Source organism: Stenella coeruleoalba (genome assembly GCF_951394435.1).
Source record: "Stenella coeruleoalba genome assembly, contig: scaffold_37, whole genome shotgun sequence".
In the NCBI taxonomy this organism is placed as follows: domain Eukaryota; kingdom Metazoa; phylum Chordata; class Mammalia; order Artiodactyla; family Delphinidae; genus Stenella; species Stenella coeruleoalba.
Window position 1 is genome coordinate 1,549,587 of NW_027645927.1, and position 22,643 is coordinate 1,572,229.

Genomic DNA, 22,643 nt, shown 5'->3' on the forward strand with positions numbered 1-22,643 from the left:
ACAAAGCAATATCACTCAGCAATGAAATCTGTGTCATCAGGCCCTTAGCAGCACAATGAGTGGATTCAGGTATGATGATTCTAACTGAAATAAGTCACACAGAAAAAGAAACATCATAAGATATCAGTAATACACGGAATGTAAACTTGGCTACACAGGAACTGAATTACAGAACAGAACAGGGTCTCAAATTTAGAAAACCAACTTATTCTTGCTTAAGGGTAAAGCTGAGTTGGGGTGCTGCATAAAACCAGAGATTGAAATGAGCACAGATAAAGTTCCTTAAGCCAAATATGGAATAGACAAGAGCTACTCCTTTCTCAACAAAATGGACTCAACACCGCATATTAAACGCCTAAGAATGTTCCTGACTAGTAAGTATCTTAAAACCTATGGATTGCTATGTCTCCGAAAGAGAATCAAGCATGTGTACAGGGGCATAAACGCAGCAGTGATAGGATTGGAGAGATTCGGTGAGCAAATGAAGACCCTTTGAAGTCATATTGCATGGTACCCATTCCACGGGTTTCAACTACCCATGTTTAAGGTATTCTTCCTTCAGCTAAAACATTCATGTGGAACCTAGAGTATGATCAACCATGTGATCGGGAGACGTGTTCAAATATGTCTCAGTTTTCCTCCCCTGGTACTCGGGTGCAACATTCCAGACGCTTTACTAACACTCTCGCCACTTGGAGAGTCAGTCCCTTTAACCTCCTGTTTGGCCCACTTTGCAATTTCTGCGGAAGATGAACAGGAATAGCGAGAACCAATGAGAGACTAGCTGGAGGTGTCTGGACGGGCAAATTTAACTCTCATTTCCCCCCAGGAAGAGGAATTAACCAAAGGCTCAGCGTGCCGTGCCGGAACCATATTAGGGCCTGAAGCCATCCTGCGGTGTTGCGGCCAGGTCACAAGAAAGCGAGTTGAAGAAAGGAGCTCAGGGGCACTGTAATTCACAAACCTGCAGAGTTATAAATGACAGCTATCGTCCAAAAATAGACTGAAGTAAGGCTGCCAAGAGGACTTGAAAGCGGGGCAGAATTGCAGGAAACCGATTTCAGGAGGTAGACTGGAATTGCATTGAAAGCATAGGAAAAGAGGCAGAACGTCCACAATGATGCACTTGGCCAAAAAGGGCGTATGCGTTTTTTCCTGAATATATTCAGGAAAAAACGCATACGCCCTTTTTGGCCAACCAAGCAAGCTTGCAAAGGAAATCTGCACTACAATGAAGTCTCACTTCCCCCCGGTCAAAAGGGCCATCTGAAAAAAGTGTAAAATCCAGAAAAGCAACAGGCCATTGAGAACTGGGAGCCTTGTTATGCTGATGGGTGGGATGTAAATTGCCAACAGACACTTGGGAGAAGTGTATGGTGTTTCCTGAAACATCTAAAAAACAAAGCAACAGAGCCTAGGGCACTTCCACTTATGGTCCTATAGCTTAGGGAAATTAAAATCAAAAAGACACAGCCACCCCAAAGTTTGGAACGGCTCTGTTTACAAGAACCTCGTTTACAGTACAAGTTCAACATCGCAGAAAGTGAAAAATGGATAAAGAAGTTGTGGTATTTACTTACAAAGCAATATCACTCAGCAATGAAATCTGTGTCATCAGGCCCTTAGCAGCACAATGAGTGGATTCAGGTATGATGATTCTAACTGAAATAAGTCACACAGAAAAAGAAACATCATAAGATATCAGTAATACACGGAATGTAAACTTGGCTACACAGGAACTGAATTACAGAACAGAACAGGGTCTCAAATTTAGAAAACCAACTTATTCTTGCTTAAGGGTAAAGGTGAGTTGGGGTGCTACATAAAACCAGAGATGGAAATGAGCACAGATAAAGTTCCTTAAGTCAAATATGGAATAGACAAGAGCTACTCCTTGCTCAACGAAATGGACTCAACACCCCATATTAAACGCCTAAGAATGTACCTGACTAGTAAGTATCGTAAAACCTATGGTTTGCTATGTCTCCAAAAGAGTATCAAGCATGTGTACAGGGGCATAAACGCAGCAGTGATAGGATTGGAGAGGTTCGGTGAGCAAATGAAGACCCTTTGAAGTCATATTGCATGGTACCCATTACACGGGTCTCAACTCTCCAGGTTTAAGGTATTCTTCCTTCAGCTAAAACATGCATGTGGAACCCAAGTATGATCAACCATGTGAACGGGAGACGTGTTCAAATATGTCTCAGTTTTCCTCCCCTGGTACTCGGGTGCAACATTCCAGATGCTTTACTAACACTCTCCCCACTTGGAGAGTCAGCGCCTTTAACCTCCTGTTTGGCCCAGTTTGCAATTTCTGCGGAAGATGAACAGGAATAGCGAGAACCAATGAGAGGCTAGCTGGAGGTGTCTGGACGGGCAAATTTAACTCTCATTTCCCACCAGGAAGAGGAAATAACCAAAGGCTGAGCCTGCCGTACCGGAACCAGATTAGGGCCTGAAGCCATCCGGCGGTGTGGCGGCCAGCTCAAAAGAAACCGAGTTGAAGAAAGGAGCTCAGGGGCACTGTAATTCACAAACCTGCAGAGTTATAAATGACAGCTATCGTCCAAAAATATACTGAAGTAAGGCTGCCAAGAGGACTTGAAAGCGGGGCAGAATTGCAGGAAACCGATTTCAAGATGTAGACTGGAATTGCATTGAAAGCATAGGAAAAGAGGCAGAACGTCCACAATGATGCACTTGGCCAAAAAGGGCGTATGCGTTTTTTCCTGAATATATTCAGGAAAAAACGCATACGCCCTTTTTGGCCAACCAAGCAAGCTTGCAAAGGAAATCTGCTCTACAATGAAGTCTCACTTCCCCCCAGTCAAAAGGGCCATCTGAAAAAAGTGTAAAATCCAGAAAGGCAGGACAGGCCATGGAGAACTGGGAGCCTTGTTATGCTGATGGGCGGGATGTAAATTGCCAACAACCACTCTGGAGAAGTGTATGGTGTTTCCTAAAACATCTAAAAAACAAAGCAACAGAACCTAGGGCACTTCCACTTATGGTCCTATAGCTTAGGGAAATTAAAATCAAAAAGACACAGCCACCCCAAAGTTTGGAACGGCTCTGTTTACAAGAACCTCGTTTACAGTACAAGTTCAACATCGCAGAAAGTGAAAAATGGATAAAGAAGTTGTGGTATTTACTAACAAAGCAATATCACTCAGCAATGAAATCTGTGTCATCAGGCCCTTAGCAGCACAATGAGTGGATTCAGGTATGATGATTCTAACTGACGTAAGTCACACAGAAATAGAAACATCATAAGATATCAGAAATACACGGAATGTAAACTTGGCTACACAGGAACTGAATTACAGAACAGAACAGGGTCTCAAATTTAGAAAACCAACTTATGCTTGCTTAAGGGTAAAGGTGAGTTGGGGTGCTGCATAAAACCAGAGATTGAAATGAGCACAGATAAAGTTCCTTAAGCCAAATATGGAATAGACAAGAGCTACTCCTTGCTCAATGAAATGGACTCAAAACCCCATATTAAACGCCTAAGAATGTACCTGACTAGTAAGTATCTTAAAACCTATGGATTGCTATGTCTCCAAAAGAGAATCAAGCGTGTGTACAGGGGAATAAACGCAGCAGTGATAGGATTGGAGAGGTTTGGTGAGCAAATGAAGACCCTTTGAAGTCATATTGCATGGTACCCATTACACGGGTCTCAACTCTCCAGGTTTAAGGTATTCTTCCTTCAGCTAAAACATGCATGTGGAACCCAGAGTATGATCAACCATGTGAACGGGAGACGTGTTCAAATATGTCTCAGTTTTCCTCCCCTGGTACTCGGGTGCAACATTCCAGACACTTTACTAACACTCTCCCCACTTGGAGAGTCAGCGCCTTTAACCTCCTGTTTGGCCCAGTTTGCAATTTCTGCGCAAGATGAACAGGAATAGCGAGAACCAAAGAGAGACTAGCTGGAGGTGTCTGGACGGGCAAATTTAACTCTCATTTCCCAACAGGAAGAGGAAATAACCAAAGGCTCAGCGTGCCGTGCCGGAAGCAGATTAGGGCCTGAAGACATCCTGCGGTGTTGCGGCCAGGTCACAAGAAAGCAAGTGGAAGAAAGGAGCTCAGGGGCACTGTAATTCACAAACCTGCAGAGTTATAAACGACAGCTATCGTCCAAAAATAGACTGAAGTAAGGCTGCCAAGAGGACTTGAAAGCGGGGCAGAATTGCAGGAAACCGATTTCAGGAGGTAGACTGGAATTGCATTGAAAGCATAGGAAAAGAGGCAGAACGTCCACAATGATGCACTTGGCCAAAAAGGGCGTATGCGTTTTTTCCTGAATATATTCCGGATAAAACGCATACGCCCTTATTGGCCAACCAAGCAAGCTTGCAAAGGAAATCTGCACTACAATGAAGTCTCACTTCACCCCGGTCAAAAGGGCCATCTGAAAAAAGTGTAAAATCCAGAAAGGCAGGACAGGCCATGGAGAACTGGGAGCCTTGTTATGCTGATGGGCGGGATGTAAATTGCCAACAGACACTTGGGAGAAGTGTATGGTGTTTCCTGAAACATCTAAAAAACAAAGCAACAGAGCCTAGGGCACTGCCACTTATGGTCCTATAGCTTAGGGAAATTAAAATCAAAAAGACACAGCGACCTCAAAGTTTGGAACGGCTCTGTTTACAAGACCCTCGTTTACAGTACAAGTTCAACATTGCAGAAAGTGAAAAATGGATAAAGAGGTTGTGGTATTTACTTACAAAGCAATATCACTCAGCAATGAAATCTGTGTCATCAGGCCCTTAGCAGCACAATGAGTGGATTCAGGTATGATGATTCTAACTGAAATAAGTCACACAGAAAAAGAAACATCATAAGATATCAGTAATACACGGAATGTAAACTTGGCTACACAGGAACTGAATTACAGAACAGAACAGGGTCTCAAATTTAGAAAACCAACTTATTCTTGCTTAAGGGTAAAGGTGAGTTGGGGTGCTGCATAAAACCAGAGATTGAAATGAGCACAGATAAAGTTCCTTAAGCCAAATATGGAATAGACAAGAGCTACTCCTTGCTCAACGAAATGGACTCAACACCCCATATTAAACGCCTAAGAATGTACCTGACTAGTAAGTATCTTAAAACCTATGGATTGCTATGTCTCCGAAAGAGAATCAAGCACGTGTACAGGGGCATAAACGCAGCAGTGATAGGATTGGAGAGGTTCGGTGAGCAAATGAAGACCCTTTGAAGTCATATTGCATGGTACCCATTACACGGGTCTTAACTCTCCAGGTTTAAGGTATTCTTCCTTCAGCTAAAACATGCATGTGGAACCCAAGTATGATCAACCATGTGAACGGGAGACGTGTTCAAATATGTCTCAGTTTTCCTCCCCTGGTACTCGGGTGCAACATTCCAGATGCTTTACTAACACTCTCCCCATTTGGAGAGTCAGCGCCTTTAACCTCCTGTTTGGCCCAGTTTGCAATTTCTGCGGAAGATGAACAGGAATAGCGAGAACCAATGAGAGACTAGCTGGAGGTGTCTGGACGGGCAAATTTAACTCTCATTTCCCAACAGGAAGAGGAAATAACCAAAGGCTCAGCGTGCCGTGCCGGAACCAGATTAGGGCCTGAAGCCATCCTGCCGTGTTGCGGCCAGGTCACAAAAAAGCGAGTTGAAGAAAGGAGCTCAGGGGCACTGTAATTCACAAACCTGCAGAGTTATAAATGACAGCTATCGTCCAAAAATAGACTGAAGTAAGGCTGCCAAGAGGACTTGAAAGCGGGGCAGAATTGCAGGAAACCGATTTCAGGAGGTAGACTGGAATTGCACTGAAAGCATAGGAAAAGAGGCAGAACGTCCACAATGATGCACTTGGCCAAAAAGGGCGTATGCGTTTTTTCCTGAATATATTCAGGAAAAAACGCATACGCCCTTTTTGGCCAACCAAGCAAGCTTGCAAAGGAAATCTGCACTACAATGAAGTCTCACTTCCCCCCGGTCAAAAGGGCCATCTGAAAAAAGTGTAAAATCCAGAAAGGCAGGACAGGCCATGGAGAACTGGGAGCCTTGTTATGCTGATGGGCGGGATGTAAATTGCCAACAGACACTTGGGAGAAGTGTATGGTGTTTCCTGAAACATCTAAAAAACAAAGCAACAGAGCCTAGGGCACTGCCACTTATGGTCCTATAGCTTAGGGAAATTAAAATCAAAAAGACACAGCCACCCCAAAATTTGGAACGGCTCTGTTTACAAGAACCTCGTTTACAGTACAAGTTCAGCATCACAGAAAGTGAAAAATGGATAAAGAAGTTGTGGTATTTACTTACAAAGCAATATCACTCAGCAATGAAATCTATGTCATCAGGCCCTTAGCATCACAATGAGTGGATTCAGGTATGATGATTCTAACTGAAATAAGTCACACAGAAAAAGAAACATCATAAGATATCAGTAATACACGGAATGGAAACTTGGCTACACAGGAACTGAATTACAGAACAGAACAGGGTCTCAAATTTAGAAAACCAACTTATGCTTGCTTAAGGGTAAAGGTGAGTTGGGGTGCTGCATAAAACCAGAGATTGAAATGAGCACAGATAAATTTCCTTAAGTCAAATATGGAATAGACAAGAGCTACTCCTTGCTCAACGAAATGGACTCAACACCGCATATTAAACGCCTAAGAATGTACCTGACTAGTAAGTATCGTAAAACCTATGGATTGCTATGTCTCCAAAAGAGAAACAAGCATGTGTACAGGGGCATAAACGCAGCAGTGATAGGATTGGAGAGGTTCGGTGAGCAAATGAAGACCCTTTGAAGTCATATTGCATGGTACCCATTCCACGGGTTTCAACTACCCAGGTTTTAGGTATTCTTCCTTCAGCTAAAATATGCATGTGGAACCCAGAGTATGATCAACCATGTGATCGGGAGGCGTGTTCAAATATGTCTCAATTTTCCTCCCCTGGTACTCGGGTGCAACATTCCAGACGCTTTACTAACACTCTCCCCACTTGGAGAGTCAGCGCCTTTAACCTCCTGTTTGGCACAGTTTGCAATTTCTGCGGAAGATGAACAGGAATAGCGAGAACCAATGAGAGGCTAGCTGGAGGTGTCTGGACGGGCAAATTTAACTCTCATTTCCCACCAGGAAGAGGAAATAACCAAAGGCTCAGTGTGCCGTGCCGGAACCAGATTAGGGCCTGAAGCCATCCTGCGGTGTTGCGGCCAGGTCACAAGAAAGCGAGTTGAAGAAAGGAGCTCAGGGGCACTGTAATTCACAAACCTGCAGAGTTATAAATGACAGCTATCGTCCAAAAATAGACTGAAGTAAGGCTGCCAAGAGGACTTGAAAGCGGGGCAGAATTGCAGGAAACCGATTTCAGGAGGTAGACTGGAATTGCATTGAAAGCATAGGAAAAGAGGCAGAACGTCCACAATGATGCACTTGGCCAAAAAGGGCGTATGCGTTTTTTCCTGAATATATTCAGGAAAAAACGCATACGCCCTTTTTGGCCAACCAAGCAAGCTTGCAAAGGAAATCTGCACTACAATGAAGTCTCACTTCCCCCCGGTCAAAAGGGCCATCTGAAAAAAGTGTAAAATCCAGAAAGGCAGGACAGGCCATGGAGAACTGGGAGCCTTGTTATGCTGATGGGCGGGATGTAAATTGCCAACAACCACTCGGGAGAAGTGTATGGTGTTTCCTGAAACATCTAAAAAACAAAGCAACAGAACCTAGGGCACTTCCACTTATGGTCCTATAGCTTAGGGAAATTAAAATCAAAAAGACACAGCCACCCCAAAGTTTGGAACGGCTCTGTTTACAAGAACCTCGTTTACAGTACAAGTTCAACATCGCAGAAAGTGAAAAATGGATAAAGAAGTTCTGGTACTTACTTACAAAGCAATATCACTCAGCAATGAAATCTGTGTCATCAGGCCCTTAGCATCACAATGAGTGGATTCAGGTATGATGATTCTAACTGAAGTAAGTCACACAGAAAAAGAAATATCATAAGATATCAGTAATACACGGAATGTAAACTTGGCTACACAGGAACTGAATTACAGAACAGAACAGGGACTCAAATTTAGAAAAACAACTTATGCTTTCTTAAGGGTAAAGGTGAGTTGGGATGCTGCATAAAACCAGAGATTGAAATGAGCACAGATAAAGTTCCTTAAGCCAAATATGGAATAGACAAGAGCTACTCCTTGCTCAACGAAATGGACTCAACACCGCATATTAAACGCCTAAGAATGTACCTGACTTGTAAGTATCTTAAAACCTATGGATGGCTATGTCTCCAAAAGAGAATCAAGCATGTGTACAGGGGCATAAACGCAGCAGTGATAGGATTGGAGAGGTTCGGTGAACAAATGAAGACCCTTTGAAGTCATATTGCATGGTACCCATTCCACGGGTTTCAACTACCCAGGTTTAAGGTATTTTTCCTTCAGCTAAAACATGCATGTGGAACCTAGAGTATGAAGAACCATGTGATCGGGAGACGTGTTCAAATATGTCTCAGTTTTCGTACCCTGGTACTCGGGTGCAACATTCCAGACGCTTTACTAACACTCTCCCGACTTGGAGAGTCAGTCCCTTTAACCTCCTGTTTGGCCCAGTTTGCAATTTCTGCGGAAGATGAACAGGAATAGCGAGAACCAATGGAGACTAGCTGGAGGTGTCTGGACGGGCAAATTTAACTCTCATTTCCTACCAGGAAGAGGAATTAACCAAAGGCTCAGCGTGCCATGCCAGAACCAGATTAGGGCCTGAAGCCATCCTGCCGTGTTGCGGCCAGCTCAAAAGAAAGCGAGTTGAAGAAAGGAGCTCAGGGGCACTGTAATTCACAAACCTGCAGAGTTATAAATGACAGCTATCGTCCAAAAATAGACTGAAGTAAGGCTGCCAAGAGGACTTGAAAGCGGGGCAGAATTGCAGGAAACCGATTTCAGGAGGTAGACTGGAATTGCATTGAAAGCATAGGAAAAGAGGCAGAACGTCCACAATGATGCACTTGGCCAAAAAGGGCGTATGCGTTTTTTCCTGAATATATTCAGGAAAAAACGCATACGCCCTTTTTGGCCAACCAAGCAAGCTTGCAAAGGAAATCTGCACTACAATGAAGTCTCACTTCCCCCCGGTCAAAAGGGCCATCTGAAAAAAGTGTAAAATCCAGAAAGGAAGGACAGGCCATGGAGAACTGGGAGCCTTGTTATGCTGATGGGCGGGATGTAAATTGCCAACAGACACTCGGGAGAAGTGTATGGTGTTTCCTGAAACATCTAAAAAACAAAGCAACAGAACCTAGGGCACTGCCACTTATGGTCCTATAGCTTAGGGAAATTAAAATCAAAAAGACACAGCCACCCCAAAGTTTGGGACGCCTCTGTTTACAAGAACCTCGTTTACAGTACAAGTTCAACATCGCAGAAAGTGAAAAATGGATAAACAAGTTCTGGTATTTACTTACAAAGCAATATCACTCAGCAATGAAATCTCTGTCATCAGGCCCTTAGCATCACAATGAGTGGATTCAGGTATGATGATTCTAACTGAAGTAAGTCACACAGAAAAAGAAACATCATAAGATATCAGTAATACACGGAATGTAAACTTGGCTACACAGGAACTGAATTACAGAACAGAACAGGGTCTCAAATTTAGAAAACCAACTTATGCTTGCTTAAGGGTAAAGGTGAGTTGGGGTGCTGCATAAAACCAGAGATTGAAATGAGCACAGATAAAGTTCCTTAAGCCAAATATGGAATAGACAAGAGCTACTCCTTGCTCAACAAAATGGACTCAACACCGCATATTAAATGCCTAAGAATGTACCTGACTTGTAAGTATCTTAAAACCTATGGATTGCTATGTCTCCGAAAGAGAATCAAGCATGTGTACAGGGGCATAAACGCAGCAGTGATAGGATTGGAGAGGTTCGGTGAGCAAATGAAGACCCTTTGAAGTCATATTGCATGGTACCCATTCCACGGGTTTCAACTACCCAGGTTTTAGGTATTCTTCCTTCAGCTAAAATATGCATGTGGAACCCAGAGTATGATCAACCATGTGATCGGGAGGCGTGTTCAAATATGTCTCAGTTTTCCTCCCCTGGTACTCGGGTGCAACATTCCAGACGCTTTACTAACACTCTCCCCACTTGGAGAGTCAGCGCCTTTAACCTCCAGTTTGGCACAGTTTGCAATTTCTGCGGAAGATGAACAGGAATAGCGAGAACCAATGAGAGGCTAGCTGGAGGTGTCTGGACGGGCAAATTTAACTCTCATTTCCCACCAGGAAGAGGAAATAACCAAAGGCTCAGTGTGCCGTGCCGGAACCAGATTAGGGCCTGAAGCCATCCTGCGGTGTTGCGGCCAGGTCACAAGAAAGCGAGTTGAAGAAAGGAGCTCAGGGGCACTGTAATTCACAAACCTGCAGAGTTATAAATGACAGCTATCGTCCAAAAATATACTGAAGTAAGGCTGCCAAGAGGACTTGAAAGCGGGGCAGAATTGCAGGAAACCGATTTCAGGAGGTAGACTGGAATTGCATTGAAAGCATAGGAAAAGAGGCAGAACGTCCACAATGATGCACTTGGCCAAAAAGGGCGTATGCGTTTTTTCCTGAATATATTCAGGAAAAAACGCATACGCCCTTTTTGGCCAACCAAGCAAGCTTGCAAAGGAAATCTGCACTACAATGAAGTCTCACTTCCCCCCGGTCAAAAGGGCCATCTGAAAAAAGTGTAAAATCCAGAAAGGCAGGACAGGCCATGGAGAACTGGGAGCCTTGTTATGCTGATGGGCGGGATGTAAATTGCCAACAACCACTCGGGAGAAGTGTATGGTGTTTCCTGAAACATCTAAAATACAAAGCAACAGAACCTAGGGCACTTCCACTTATGGTCCTATAGCTTAGGGAAATTAAAATCAAAAAGACACAGCCACCCCAAAGTTTGGAACGGCTCTGTTTACAAGAACCTCGTTTACAGTACAAGTTCAACATCGCAGAAAGTGAAAAATGGATAAAGAAGTTCTGGTACTTACTTACAAAGCAATATCACTCAGCAATGAAATCTGTGTCATCAGGCCCTTAGCATCACAATGAGTGGATTCAGGTATGATGATTCTAACTGAAGTAAGTCACACAGAAAAAGAAATATCATAAGATATCAGTAATACACGGAATGTAAACTTGGCTACACAGGAACTGAATTACAGAACAGAACAGGGACTCAAATTTAGAAAAACAACTTATGCTTTCTTAAGGGTAAAGGTGAGTTGGGGTGCTGCATAAAACCAGAGATTGAAATGAGCACAGATAAAGTTCCTTAAGCCAAATATGGAATAGACAAGAGCTACTCCTTGCTCAACGAAATGGACTCAACACCGCATATTAAACGCCTAAGAATGTACCTGACTTGTAAGTATCTTAAAACCTATGGATGGCTATGTCTCCAAAAGAGAATCAAGCATGTGTACAGGGGCATAAACACAGCAGTGATAGGATTGGAGAGGTTCGGTGAACAAATGAAGACCCTTTGAAGTCATATTGCATGGTACCCATTCCACGGGTTTCAACTACCCAGGTTTAAGGTATTTTTCCTTCAGCTAAAACATGCATGTGGAACCCAAGTATGATCAACCATGTGAACGGGAGACGTGTTCAAATATGTCTCAGTTTTCCTCCCCTGGTACTCGGGTTCAACATTCCAGACGCTTTACTAACACTCTCCCCACTTGGAGAGTCAGCGCCTTTAACCTCCTGTTTGGCCCAGTTTGCAATTTCTGCGGAAGATGAACAGGAATAGCGAGAACCAATGAGAGGCTAGCTGGAGGTGTCTGGACGGGCAAATTTAACTCTCATTTCCCACCAGGAAGAGGAAATAACCAAAGGCTCAGCGTGCCGTACCGGAACCAGATTAGGGCCTGAAGCCATCCTGCGGTGTTGCGGACAGCTCAAAAGAAAGCGAGTTGAAGAAAGGAGCTCAGGGGCACTGTAATTCACAAACCTGCAGAGTTATAAATGACAGCTATCGTCCAAAAATAGACTGAAGTAAGGCTGACAAGAGGACTTGAAAGCGGGGCAGAATTGCAGGAAACCGATTTCAGGAGGTAGACTGGAATTGCATTGAAAGCATAGGTAAAGAGGCAGAACGTCCACAATGATGCACTTGGCCAAAAAGGGCGTATGCGTTTTTTCCTGAATATATTCAGGAAAAAACGCATACGCCCTTTTTGGCCAACCAAGCAAGCTTGCAAAGGAAATCTGCACTACAATGAAGTCTCACTTCCCCCCGGTCAAAAGGGCCATCTGAAAAAAGTGTAAAATCCAGAAAGGCAGGACAGGCCATGGAGAACTGGGAGCCTTGTTATGCTGATGGGCGGGATGTAAATTGCCAACAACCACTCGGGAGAAGTGTATGGTGTTTCCTGAAACATCTAAAAAACAAAGCAACAGAACCTAGGGCACTTCCACTTATGGTCCTATAGCTTAGGGAAATTAAAATCAAAAAGACACAGCCACCCCAAAGTTTGGAACGGCTCTGTTTACAAGAACCTCGTTTACAGTACAAGTTCAACATCGCAGAAAGTGAAAAATGGATAAAGAAGTTGTGGTATTTACTTACAAAGCAATATCACTCAGCAATGAAATCTGTGTCATCAGGCCCTTAGCAGCACAATGAGTGGATTCAGGTATGATGATTCTAACTGAAATAAGTCACACAGAAAAAGAAACATCATAAGATATCAGTAATACACGGAATGTAAACTTGGCTACACAGGAACTGAATTACAGAACAGAACAGGGTCTCCAATTTAGAAAACCAACTTATTCCTGCTTAAGGGTAAAGGTGAGTTGGGGTGCTGCATAAAACCAGAGATTGAAATGAGCACAGATAAAGTTCCTTCAGCCAAATATGGAATAGACAAGAGCTACTCCTTGCTCAACGAAATGGACTCAACACCGCATATTAAACGCCTAAGAATGTACCTGACTAGTAAGTATCTTAAAACCTATGGATAGCTATGTCTCCGAAAGAGAATCAAGCATGTGTACAGGGGCATAAATTCAGCAGTGATAGGATTGGAGAGGTTCGGTGAGCAAATGAAGACCCTTTGAAGTCATATTGCATGGTACCCATTACACGGGTTTCAACTACCCAGGTTTAAGGTATTCTTCCTTCAGTTAAAACATGCATGTGGAACCTAGAGTATGATCAACCATGTGATCAGGAGACGTGTTCAAATATGTCTCAGTTTTCCTCCCCTGGTACTCGGGTGCAACATTCCAGACGCTTTACTAACACTCTCCCCACTTGGAGAGTCAGTCCCTTTAACCTCCTGTTTGGCCCAGTTTGCAATTTCTGCGGAAGATGAACAGGAATAGTGAGAACCAATGAGAGGCTAGCTGCAGGTGTCTGGACGGGCAAATTTAACTCTCATTTCCCACCAGGAAGAGGAATTAACCAAAGGCTCAGTATGCCGGCCCGGAACCAGATTAGGGCCTGAAGCCATCCTGCGGTGTTGCGGCCAGGTCACAAGAAAGCGAGTTGAAGAAAGGAGCTCAGGGGCACTGTAATTCACAAACCTGCAGAGTTATAAATGACAGCTATCATCCAAAAATAGACTGAAGTAAGGCTGCCAAGAGGACTTGAAAGCGGGACAGAATTGCAGGAAACCGATTTCAGGAGGTAGACTGGAATTGCATTGAAAGCATAGGAAAAGAGGCAGAACGTCCACAATGATGCACTTGGCCAAAAAGGGCGTATGCGTTTTTTCCTGAATATATTCAGGAAAAAACGCATACGCCCTTTTTGGCCAACCAAGCAAGCTTGCAAAGGAAATCTGCACTACAATGAAGTCTCACTTCCCCCCGGTCAAAAGGGCCATCTGAAAAAAGTGTAAAATCCAGAAAGGCAGGACAGGCCATGGAGAACTGGGAGCCTTGTTATGCTGATGGGCGGGATGTAAATTGCCAACAGACACTCGGGAGAAGTGTATGGTGTTTCCTGAAACATCTAAAAAACAAAGCAACAGAGCCTAGGGCACTGCCACTTATGGTCATATAGCTTAGGGAAATTAAAATCAAAAAGACACAGCCACCCCAAAGTTTGGGACGCCTCTGTTTACAAGAACCTCGTTTACAGTACAAGTTCAACATCGCAGAAAGTGAAAAATGGATAAAGAAGTTGTGGTATTTACTTACAAAACAATATCACTCAGCAATGAAATCTATGTCATCAGGCCCTTAGCAGCACAATGAGTGGATTCAGGTATGATGATTCTAACTGAAATAAGTCACACAGAAAAAGAAACATCATAAGATATCAGTAATACACGGAATGTAAACTTGGCTACACAGGAACTGAATTACAGAACAGAACAGGGTCTCAAATTTAGAAAAACAACTTATGCTTGCTTAAGGGGAAAGGTGAGTTGGGGTGCTGCATAAAACCAGAGATTGAAATGAGCACAGATAAAGTTCCTTAAGTCAAATATGGAATAGACAAGAGCTACTCCTTGCTCAACGAAATGGACTCAACACCGCATATTAAACGCCTAAGAATGTACCTGACTAGTAAGTATCTTAAAACCTATGGATTGCTATGTCTCCGAAAGAGAATCAAGCATGTGTACAGGGGCATAAACGCAGCAGTGATAGGATTGGAGAGGTTCGGTGAGCAAATGAAGACCCTTTGAAGTCATATTGCATGGTACCCATTACACGGGTCTCAACTCTCCAGGTTTAAGGTATTCTTCCTTCAGCTAAAACATGCATGTGGAACCCAAATATGATCAACCATGTGAACGGGAGACGTGTTCAAATATGTCTCAGTTTTCCTCCCCTGGTACTCGGGTGCAACATTCCAGACGCTTTACTAACACTCTCCCCACTTGGAGAATCAGCGCCTTTAACCTCCTGTTTGGCACAGTTTGCAATTTCTGCGGAAGATGAACAGGAATAGCGAGAACCAATGAGAGGCTAGCTGGAGGTGTCTGGACGGGCAAATTTAACTCTCATTTCCCACCAGGAAGAGGAAATAACCAAAGGCTCAGCGTGCCGTACCGGAACCAGATTAGGGCCTGAAGCCATCCTGCGGTGTTGCGGCCAGCTCAAAAGAAAGCGAGTTGAAGAAAGGAGCTCAGGGGCACTGTAATTCACAAACCTGCAGAGTTATAAATGACAGCTATCATCCAAAAATAGACTGAAGTAAGGCTGCCAAGAGGACTTGAAAGCGGGGCAGAATTGCAGGAAACCGATTTCAGGAGGTAGACTGGAATTGCATTGAAAGCATAGGAAAAGAGGCAGAACGTCCACAATGATGCACTTGGCCAAAAAGGGCGTATGCGTTTTTTCCTGAATATATTCAGGAAAAAACGCATACGCCCTTTTTGGCCAACCAAGCAAGCTTGCAAAGGAAATCTGCACTACAATGAAGTCTCACTTCCCCCCGGTCAAAAGGGCCATCTGAAAAAAGTGTAAAATCCAGAAAGGCAGGACAGGCCATGGAGAACTGGGAGCCTTGTTATGCTGATGGGCGGGATGTAAATTGCCAACAGACACTCGGGAGAAGTGTATGGTGTTTCCTGAAACATCTAAAAAACAAAGCAACAGAGCCTAGGGCACTGCCACTTATGGTCATATAGCTTAGGGAAATTAAAATCAAAAAGACACAGCCACCCCAAAGTTTGGGACGCCTCTGTTTACAAGAACCTCGTTTACAGTACAAGTTCAACATCGCATAAAGTGAAAAATGGATAAAGAAGTTGTGGTATTTACTTACAAAACAATATCACTCAGCAATGAAATCTATGTCATCAGGCCCTTAGCAGCACAATGAGTGGATTCAGGTATGATGATTCTAACTGAAATAAGTCACACAGAAAAAGAAACATCATAAGATATCAGTAATACACGGAATGTAAACTTGGCTACACAGGAACTGAATTACAGAACAGAACAGGGTCTCAAATTTAGAAAACCAACTTATGCTTGCTTAAGGGGAAAGGTGAGTTGGGGTGCTGCATAAAACCAGAGATTGAAATGAGCACAGATAAAGTTCCTTAAGTCAAATATGGAATAGACAAGAGCTACTCCTTGCTCAACGAAATGGACTCAACACCGCATATTAAACGCCTAAGAATGTACCTGACTAGTAAGTATCTTAAAACCTATGGATTGCTATGTCTCCGAAAGAGAATCAAGCATGTGTACAGGGGCATAAACGCAGCAGTGATAGGATTGGAGAGGTTCGGTGAGCAAATGAAGACCCTTTGAAGTCATATTGCATGGTACCCATTACACGGGTCTCAACTCTCCAGGTTTAAGGTATTCTTCCTTCAGCTAAAACATGCATGTGGAACCCAAGTATGATCAACCATGTGAACGGGAGACGTGTTCAAATATGTCTCAGTTTTCCTCCCCTGGTACTCGGGTGCAACATTCCAGACGCTTTACTAACACTCTCCCCACTTGGAGAATCAGCGCCTTTAACCTCCTGTTTGGCACAGTTTGCAATTTCTGCGGAAGATGAACAGGAATAGCGAGAACCAATGAGAGGCTAGCTGGAGGTGTCTGGACGGGCAAATTTAACTCTCATTTCCCACCAGGAAGAGGAAATAACCAAAGGCTCAGCGTGCCGTACCGGAACCAGATTAGGGCCTGAAGCCATCCTGCGGTGTTGCGGCCAGCTCAAAAGAAAGCGAGTTGAAGAAAGGAGCTCAGGGGCACTGTAATTCACAAACCTGCAGAGTTATAAATGACAGCTATCATCCAAAAATAGACTGAAGTAAGGCTGCCAAGAGGACTTGAAAGCGGGGCAGAATTGCAGGAAACCGATTTCAGGAGGTAGACTGGAATTGCATTGAAAGCATAGGAAAAGAGGCAGAACGTCCACAATGATGCACTTGGCCAAAAAGGGCGTATGCGTTTTTTCCTGAATATATTCAGGAAAAAACGCATACGCCCTTTTTGGCCAACCAAGCAAGCTTGCAAAGGAAATCTGCACTACAATGAAGTCTCACTTCCCCCCGGTCAAAAGGGCCATCTGAAAAAAGTGTAAAATCCAGAAAGGCAGGACAGGCCATGGAGAACTGGGAGCCTTGTTATGCTGATGGGCGGGATGTAAATTGCCAACAACCACTCGGGAGAAGTGTATGGTGTTTCCTGAAACATCTAAAAAACAAAGCAACAGAACCTAGGGCACTTCCACTTATGGTCCTATAGCTTAGGGAAATTAAAATCAAAAAGACACAGCCACCCCAAAGTTTGGAACGGCTCTGTTTACAAGAACCTCGTTTACAGTACAAGTTCAACATCGCAGAAAGTGAAAAATGGATAAAGAAGTTGTGGTATTTACTTACAAAGCAATATCACTCAGCAATGAAATCTGTGTCATCAGGCCCTTAGCAGCACAATGAGTGGATTCAGGTATGATGATTCTAACTGAAATAAGTCACACAGAAAAAGAAACATCATAAGATATCAGTAATACACGGAATGTAAACTTGGCTACACAGGAACTGAATTACAGAACAGAACAGGGTCTCAAATTTAGAAAACCAACTTATGCTTGCTTAAGGGTAAAGGTGAGTTGGGGTGCTGCATAAAACCAGAGATTGAAATGAGCACAGATAAAGTTCCTTAAGTCAAATATGGAATAGACAAGAGCTACTCCTTGCTCAACGAAATGGACTCAACATCGCATATTAAACGCCTAAGAATGTACCTGACTAGTAAGTATCTTAAAACCTATGGATTGCTATGTCTCCGAAAGAGAATCAAGCATGTGTACAGGGGCATAAACGCAGCAGTGATAGGATTGGAGAGGTTCGGTGAGCAAATGAAGACCCTTTGAGGTCATATTGCATGGTACCCATTGCACGGGTCTTCACTCTCCAGGTTTAAGGTATTCTTCCTTCAGCTAAAACATGCATGAGGAACCCAAGTATGATCAACCATGTGAACGGGAGACGTGTTCAAATATGTCTCAGTTTTCCTCCCCTGGTACTCGGGTGCAACATTCCAGACGCTTTACTAACACTCTCCCCACTTGGAGAGTCAGCGCCTTTAACCTCCTGTTTGGCCCAGTTTGCAATTTCTGCGGAAGATGAACAGGAATAGCGAGAACCAATGAGAGACTAGCTGGAGGTGTCTGGACGGGCAAATTTAACTCTCATTTCCCACCAGGAAGAGGAAATAACCAAAGGCTCAGCGTGCCGTGCCGGAACCAGATTAGGGCCTGAAGCCATCCTGCGGTGTTGCGGCCAGCTCAAAAGAAAGCAAGTTGAAGAAAGGAGCTCAGGGGCACTGTAATTCACAAACCTGCAGAGTTATAAATGACAGCTATCGTCCAAAAATAGACTGAAGTAAGGCTGCCAAGAAGACTTGAAAGCGGGGCAGAATTGCAGGAAACCGATTTCAGGAGGTAGACTGGAATTGCATTGAAAGCATAGGAAAAGAGGCAGAACGTCCACAATGATGCACTTGGCCAAAAAGGGCGTATGCGTTTTTTCCTGAATATATTCAGGAAAAAACGCATACGCCCTTTTTGGCCAACCAAGCAAGCTTGCAAAGGAAATCTGCACTACAATGAAGTCTCACTTCCCCCCGGTCAAAAGGGCCATCTGAAAAAAGTGTAAAATCCAGAAAGGCAGGACAGGCCATGGAGAACTGGGAGCCTTGTTATGCTGATGGGCGGGATGTAAATTGCCAACAACCACTCGGGAGAAGTGTATGGTGTTTCCTGAAACATCTAAAAAACAAAGCAACAGAGCCTAGGGCACTTCCACTTATGGTCCTATAGGTTAGGGAAATTAAAATCAAAAAGACACAGCCACCCCAAAGTTTGGGACGCCTCCGTTTACAAGAACCTCGTTTACCGTACAAGTTCAATATCACAGAAAGTGAAAAATGGATAAAGAATTTGTGGTACTTACGTACAATGCAGTATCACTCAGCAATGAAATCTATGTCATCAGGCCCGTAGCAGCATAATGAGTGGATTCAGGTACGATGATTCTAACTGAAATAAGTCACACAGAAAAAGAAACATCATACGATATCACTAATACACGGAATGTAAACTTGGCTACACAGGAACTGCATTCCAAAACAGAACAGGGTCTCAAATTTAGAAAACCAACTTATGCTTGCTTAAGGGGAAAGGTGAGTTGGGGTGCTGCATAAAACCAGAGATTGAAATGAGTACAGATAAAGTTCCTTAAGCCAAATATGGAATAGACAAGAGCTACTCCTTGCTCAACGAAATGGACTCAACACCGCATATTAAACGCCTAAGAATGTACCTGACTAGTAAGTATCTTAAAACCTATGGATTGCTATGTCTCCAAAACAGAATCAAGCATGTGTACAGGGGCATAAACGCAGCAGTGATAGGATTGGAGAGGTTCGGTGAGCAAATGAAGACCCTTTGAAGTCATATTGCATGGTACCCATTCCACGGGTTTCAACTAACCAGGTTTTAGGTATTCTTCCTTCAGCTAAAATATGCATGTGGAACCCAGAGTATGATCAACCATGTGATCGGGAGGCGTGTTCAAATATGTCTCAGGTTTCCTCCCCTGGTACTCGGGTGCAACATTCCAGACGCTTTACTAACATTCTCCCCACTTGGAGAGTCAGCACCTTTAACCTCCTGTTTGGCACAGTTTGCAATTTCTGCGGAAGATGAACAGGAATAGCGAGAACCAATGAGAGGCTAGCTGGAGGTGTCTGGACGGGCAAATTTAACTCTCATTTCCCACCAGGAAGAGGAAATAACCAAAGGCTCAGCGTGCCGTACCGGAACCAGATTGGGGCCTGAAGCCATCCTGCGGTGTTGCGGCCAGCTCAAAAGAAAGCGAGTTGAAGAAAGGAGCTCAGGGGCACTGTAATTCACAAACCTGCAGAGTTATAAATGACAGCTATCGTCCAAAAATAGACTGAAGTAAGGCTGCCAAGAGGACTTGAAAGCGGGGCAGAATTGCAGGAAACCGATTTCAGGAGGTAGACAGGAATTGCATTGAAAGCATAGGAAAAGAGGCAGAACGTCCACAATGATGCACTTGGCCAATAAGGGTGTATGCGTTTCTTCCTGAATATATTCAGGAAAAAACGCATACGCCCTTTTTGGCCAACCAAGCAAGCTTGCAAAGGAAATCTGCACTACAATGAAGTCTCACTTCCCCCCGGTCAAAAGGGCCATCTGAAAAAAGTGTAAAATCCAGAAAGGCAGGACAGGCCATGGAGAACTGGGAGCCTTGTTATGCTGATGGGCGGGATGTAAATTGCCAACAGACACTCGGGAGAAGTGTATGGTGTTTCCTGAAACATCGAAAAAACAAAGCAACAGAGCCTAGGGCACTTCCACTTATGGTCCTATAGCTTAGAGAAATTAAAATCAAAAAGACACAGCCACCCCAAAGTTTGGAACGGCTCTGTTTACAAGAACCTCGTTTACAGTACAAGTTCAACATCGCAGAAAGTGAAAAATGGATAAAGAAGTTGTGGTATTTACTTACAAAGCAATATCACTCAGCAATGAAATCTGTGTCATCAGGCCCTTAGCAGCACAATGAGTGGATTCAGGTATGATGATTCTAACTGAAATAAGTCACACAGAAAAAGAAACATCATAAGATATCAGTAATACACGGAATGTAAACTTGGCTACACAGGAACTGAATTACAGAACAGAACAGGGTCTCAAATTTAGGAAACCAACTTATTCCTGCTTAAGGGTAAAGGTGAGTTGGGGTGCTGCATAAAACCAGAGATTGAAATGAGCACAGATAAAGTTCCTTAAGCCAAATATGGAATAGACAAGAGCTACTCCTTGCTCAACGAAATGGCCTCAACACCGCATATTAAACGCCTAAGAATGTACCTGACTAGTAAGTATCTTAAAACCTATGGATTGCTATGTCTCCAAAACAGAATCAAGCATGTGTACAGGGGCATAAACGCAGCAGTGATAGGATTGGAGAGGTTCGGTGAGCAAATGAAGACCCTTTGAAGTCATATTGCATGGTACCCATTCCACGGGTTTCAACTACCCAGGTTTAAGGTATTCTTCCTTCAGCTAAAACATGCATGTGGAACATAGAGTATGATCAACCATGTGATCGGGAGACGTGTTCAAATATGTCTCAGTTTTCCTCCCCTGGTACTCGGGTGCAACATTCCAGACGCTTTACTAACACTCTCCCCACTTGGAGAGTCAGTCCCTTTAACCTCCTGTTTGGCCCAGTTTGCAATTTCTGCGGAAGATGAACAGGAATAGCGAGAACCAATGAGAGGCTAGCTGGAGGTGTCTGGACGGGCAAATTTAACTCTCATTTCCCACCAGGAAGAGGAATTAACCAAGGGCTCAGCATGCCATGCCGGAACCAGACTAGGGCCTGAAGCCATCCTGCAGTGTTGCGGCCAGGTCACAAGAAAGCGAGTTGAAGAAAGGAGCTCAGGGGCACTGTAATTCACAAACCTGCAGAGTTATAAATGACAGCTATTGTCCAAAAATAGACTGAAGTAAGGCTGCCAAGAGGACTTGAAAGCGGGGCAGAATTGCAGGAAACCGATTTCAGGAGGTAGACAGGAATTGCATTGAAAGCATAGGAAAAGAGGCAGAACGTCCACAATGATGCACTTGGCCAAAAAGGGCGTATGCGTTTTTTCCTGAATATATTCAGGAAAAAACGCATACGCCCTTTTTGGCCAACCAAGCAAGCTTGCAAAGGAAATCTGCACTACAATGAAGTCTCACTTCCCCCCGGTCAAAAGGGCCATCTGAAAAAAGTGTAAAATCCAGAAAGGCAGGACAGGCCATGGAGAACTGGGAGCCTTGTTATGCTGATGGGCGGGATGTAAATTGCCAACAACCACTCGGGAGAAGTGTATGGTGTTTCCTGAAACATCGAAAAAACAAAGCAACAGAGCCTAGGGCACTTCCACTTATGGTCCTATAGCTTAGAGAAATTAAAATCAAAAAGACACAGCCACCCCAAAGTTTGGAACGGCTCTGTTTACAAGAACCTCGTTTACAGTACAAGTTCAACATCGCAGAAAGTGAAAAATGGATAAAGAAGTTGTGGTATTTACTTACAAAGCAATATCACTCAGCAATGAAATCTGTGTCATCAGGCCCTTAGCAGCACAATGAGTGGATTCAGGTATGATGATTCTAACTGAAATAAGTCACACAGAAAAAGAAACATCATAAGATATCAGTAATACACGGAATGTAAACTTGGCTACACAGGAACTGCATTCCAAAACAGGACAGGGTCTCAAATTTAGAAAACCAACTTATGCTTGCTTAAGGGGAAAGGTGAGTTGGGGTGCTGCATAAAACCAGAGATTGAAATGAGCACAGATAAAGTTCCTTAAGCCAAATATGGAATAGACAAGAGCTACTCCTTGCTCAACGAAATGGACTCAACACCGCATATTAAACGCCTAAGAATGTACCTGACTAGTAAGTATCTTAAAACCTATGGATAGCTATGTCTCCGAAAGAGAATCAAGCATGTGTACAGGGGCATAAACGCAGCAGTGATAGGATTGGAGAGGTTCGATGAGCAAATGAAACCCTTTGAAGTCATATTGCATGGTACCCATTCCACGGGTTTCAAC

The 22,643-nt window shown here is 43.7% G+C and overlaps 1 long non-coding RNA gene across 19 annotated transcripts in view; it reads right to left on the reverse strand.

Annotated features, from left to right (window-relative positions):
- Window positions 1-22,643, reverse strand: part of LOC307181459 — a 1,863,373-nt gene that overhangs the window by 505,392 nt on the left and 1,335,338 nt on the right. For 3 of the 19 annotated variants that reach the window (XR_013826807.1, XR_013826808.1, XR_013826810.1), the window contains exon 4: window positions 9,478-9,555. The exons of 15 other annotated variants lie outside the window; for them this stretch is intronic. This is a non-coding gene — a long non-coding RNA (uncharacterized lncRNA). Of the gene's footprint in view, window positions 1-9,477; window positions 9,556-14,216; window positions 14,275-22,643 lie in introns of those variants that run through there. One more of the 19 variants, XR_013826825.1, reaches the window with a different exon arrangement.